Below are 4,994 nucleotides of genomic sequence, written 5' to 3' on the forward strand. Positions count from 1 at the left end.
GAAGAAAGTTGCACGACGTCACCCTTCGTGCTTTTACCCTTACTCTCAGTATAAATTAATAGATACGGCACGACATTACCCTTCGTGCATTAACTCTCATAACATGGCACGGCATTACCCTTCATGCATTAACACTCACAATATGGGACGGCATCACCCTTCATGCATTAACACTCACACACAGCACGGCATCACCCTTCGTGCATTAGCATTCTCCCTTACCATATAACAATGAACAAGTAACCACAGGGAGATAGAATAACAAGAACAAGTCTTACAACAATAATGGTTCCACAATACCAATCTCAACTTTAGAAACAGTGCTCAATGATCACAAAAAAAACTATAAACACGGTAAGAATGATCAAATAAACAACTAGCCTAAGCATGGATAACATGATCAAAGTAGGTAATAATTACAAGGGACAAATCCCACCAAAAGCATGCTTTAACCCGACAACAACGTATAAGTACTCATCACCTTACATATACGTTGTACCCAACATCTAAACATGCAGTAAATAGACAAAAAAGTCCTAATCCCTCAAGTCAGGGTTAACCACGACACTTACCTCGCTCTAAAGGTCCACTCAAAGCTCAACAACAGCTTTGCCTTTCAAACAAGCCTCCGAACAAATAGAATCTAGCAAATTATCAACCAAACGATTCAAATTAATTTTTAGGAACTACCCACGATTGAAAATGATTCAATTTAGGTCATTATTTAAAAAGTCAATAAAAGTCAACTCCCAGGTCTGCTTGGTCCAAACCCGAAATTCGGACCAAAACCCGATTACCCCTTCACCCCCGAGCCCGGTTATGTAATTTGGAATCCGACCTCAATTTGAGGTCTAAATCCAAATTTTACAAAAATTCCTAATTCTACCCAAAGCCCCAATTTCCACCATGAAAACACTAGATTTTAGGTTGAAACTAGGAAAATGTAATGAAAGATTGAAAGAAAGTGGATTAGAATCACTTACCAATGATTTGGGGAAGAAGGGTGCTTTGACAAATCGCCTTTGGGGTTTTCTTGTTTTGAAAATTTGAAGAATGAACAAAAATCTCGTCTAACACCTATTTGATCAGTTGCACATGTCGCATTTGCTTGTGAACCCCGCAAATGCGAAGAAATAGTCGCAATTGCGAAGCTGTCCCATTTCTGTTGTCATCGGATTTGCGATGATTTATTCGCAAATGCGAATATTGATCTTCCGCAAATGAGACCGTTTAATTGCAATTGCGATCAGTGCACCCCCACCGTCCCACTTCGCAAATGTGAAGTCTTGTTCGCAAATGCTAACTTGAGGTGCCCCAGCTACTCTTCGCAAATGGGATGAGTTGCTCGCACCAGAACTGGAACACACCAGCACATTCCTAAGTCCAAATTTCACTCCGTAGCCTATCGGAAACACATCCGAGTCCTCGGAGCTCTAAACTAAATATGCACACAAGTCTAAAAATATCATACGAACTTGCTCGCGCGATCAAATCGCCAATATAACACCTAGAACTACGAATTGAGCCTCAAATCAAAGGAAATTTTTAAGAAAACTCATGAACTCTAATTTCACAACCGGACGTTCGAATCATGTAAAACCAACTATGTTTCTCCCCAAATTTAACAGACAAGTCATAAATATGGTAATGGACCTATACCGGGTTTCGGAACCAAAATACGGACTCGATATCAATAAAGTCAAACATTGGTCAAACTTTCAAAGTCATTAAGCCTTTAAACATTCAAATTTCATCAAAGTGTGATAACTCGGGCTAGGGACTTTCGAATTCGATTCAGGGCATACACCTAAGTCCCAAATCACGATACAGACCCACTAGGACCGTCAAAATACGAATCCGGGTCCGTTTGCTCAAAACGTTGACCGAAGTCAGCTCAAATAGATTTTAAGGCAAAATTTTCATATATTTTCTCAATTTTTTAACATATACGTCTTCTGGAAAACACCCGGACTGCGCACGCAAATCGAGGAAGATCATATATACCTTATTTTAACCTTCCTCGATTTGCGTGCGCAGTAGGCACCTTAACTTGGGTGTGCACAAGTAGGCACCTTAACTTGTTTTTATTTTGTCAGTTGAACACTTCAACTTACAAAATGATCATCTAGACACCTCCAAAATTTATACGCCATGACAGTGCCACGTGTATTTACGTGTTCAACTTTATACAAGTTGAGGTGCCTTCTTATGCATATTCAAAGTTGAAGGATTTATTTGCTAGCTGAAGCCTAGTTTGAGGACATGTTTATGTATTATGCCTATTTAGCCAAACCATTAAATTCAAGGTTCAAAATTTAACTGGGATTTTTACCTAGTTATACTGTATTAGAAATTTATTACCTATGTTCTCTATGTTTTGTAGTTTTTAATAAGTATCTAGTTTTTTCTTACAAAAATTGTGTACATTTCTCCTTAAAAGGCTCCCACCCATTATTAATGCCTTCAATTAAGGAATTCAATTACATCCTTTCCTTTTTTTTTTGTCTTTTCTTCTCTCTCCTTCTTTTTAAAAATATCAAAATCCCTTAATCTATACCCTGAATCTTTATTTCCTCTCTTCCCATCATTGCCGACAACTTTATATTATTAAAGAATTGTCAATTGCATCATTCTTTTGCTAGGAGACTGGACAACACTGAAAATAAAGAAATATTCAGGAATTGTATGATAACTGTATCATAATTGTATTTGAATTTTATCAGATACATCAATGCGTAAAACATAATTGTATCATACTTGTATCATAATTGTATCTAACTTGTGTATCGTATACACTAATACCCAAAATAATACCTGATATAATACTAATAAATTAATATACAATTATCATATATTTGTGATACAAATTGTGAAATTCGTAACGAACTCACAACTGCTCGCAACAATATACAATTATTATAAATTTGTAATACAATTCCTTCGATAATTATGGTACATATACAATTATAATACAATCGCGATACATTTATGAAAAATTATGATACAATTATGATTTTCATCTTCTTCAAGTTCCAATCATAACTCTACACTAAAAATCTAATATAATCGTATTATAATTATATTAGTATTATTTTAGGTATGATACAAGTCACATACAATAAAGATTTTAGAAAGAAAGAAACAAGATTTCAAACTTATCCACAACTTGATTCTAGAGCAATATTCTGAATTTCATCTCATCGTATCAATAAGAAATAGAGATTTTGGGTGATTAGTAAAAAAGAGAGAAATTTGGTTCGAAAACCTTTGAAAAAGGAAAAGTAAAAAAGAGAGAAAATATTTTTGATATCGAAAAAAAATAGAATCTTAAATGTAGGGGGTTATTAGAAATGGGGGGTGGGTCGTGTAATTGACAGGCTAAAATTAAAGGATCTTGATTTTTTTTTCTTTTTCATAGTTTTGCATATAACTTGTAAATATAGATTTATAAATTAATTAATAAGAAATCTAAATAAAGGTGGTAGATAGATTTCTATTATTGTATAGCTAGGTAAAAATCCCAATTTAATTGCAGTGAGACACCTCCTTATGTATAGTTATCGGGCCTAGGTTCCCGAATGAGAGTGATTGGTCCAAGTCCCCCGGGTTCTAGCGTGGCCCAATCCTGTCCTAATCTTCCATAAATGGGCCGGTTCCAATTTTTTCTTTATGATTATGAAATCACTTTAATTCGCTGATGCTATAAGTCAAACGGGCATGCGAGGCTATCGCATAGTGGGCCAGCAGGGCACATTCCACGTTTATATCTTAGTTTAGGAAACATCTTGATAAAAGAAAAGAATTTATTGATATTTGGTGTTTACACATAATTATATTAGTTCATTATTGTTTAAGTCATAAATAAAGTGATAATACACTACTTGCTATGATTCTAACCAAAATAATTTAACACTTACACTATATTTTATTTTGTTCAAGTAAGAACCTTTTGGGCTTGATTGGACCACTCAAAATAATCGTAATATAACTCATTTTCAAATTGAAGTAGTAGTAGTAAGTTTGTATAAAGTTATATTTTCACATACTATCCATATGATATAAACTCGCCATCCAAGAATAGAGTGTGAATCAAAGTTTAGAAAAATAAAGTTTATTCTAAAATATCTCATAATATCGGAAATTGTTGATGTCACGTTTCTCTCTATTCCTTTTAGTTTTTTTATATTAACACTATATACACTCTATTAGTCTAAGTTTTATATTACTACTTTTCTTAATGAATATGATTAAATTGGGAGAAATTCAAAAATAGCCAGATTTACAAGTGGTCGTTTAAAAATAGTTAAGTTTCAAAAGTAATCGAAATTTAGCCACTTTTCATGTAAAGATAAATCTGAGCGAAAACACTGTTCAAAACCCGGAAAATATGCCAGTATATTATGCTGGAGTTCCAGCATAAGTATACTTGAACTCCAACATATTATACTGGAGTTCCAGGATAAGTATGCTAGAACTCCAGCATAATATGATGGAGTTTCAGCATAAGTACACTAGAACTCCAGCATAATATACCGGAGTTCCAGCAAAGTATACCGGTCCAGTATAATATGCTGGAAGTTCATACACAAGTGCTCGAATCTCCAGTATATTATGCTGGAACTTTCCGTATGTTGTAGTTCCAGCATAATATGGTGGAAGTTCATAGAGAGGTGCACCGAACTCCAGTATATTATGCTGGACCGATCTCTGTTGCAGCAAAATAGTGACTATTTTTCATTGACTTGATAAATGCTGGCTATTTTTGAATGACCAGTCCGAAAACTGGCTAGACCGTGCTATTTTTACGATTAAATTTATTCAATTCTCTTTTAAAAATATATAGAAATAAAAATCTTTAGCTAGGAAAAAAAAGGGCTTTCACTTGGCATTTAGTTGGTACAGTAGTATAGTGCCACGTGAGTGACACTAACACCCACCCCCTTCCTTCTCAGTTGTCACTGCAATAACGCAGGAGTTAGGTAGCGATACCTTCG

This window comes from Nicotiana attenuata, chromosome 8 (assembly GCF_001879085.1).
Source record: "Nicotiana attenuata strain UT chromosome 8, NIATTr2, whole genome shotgun sequence".
In the NCBI taxonomy this organism is placed as follows: domain Eukaryota; kingdom Viridiplantae; phylum Streptophyta; class Magnoliopsida; order Solanales; family Solanaceae; genus Nicotiana; species Nicotiana attenuata.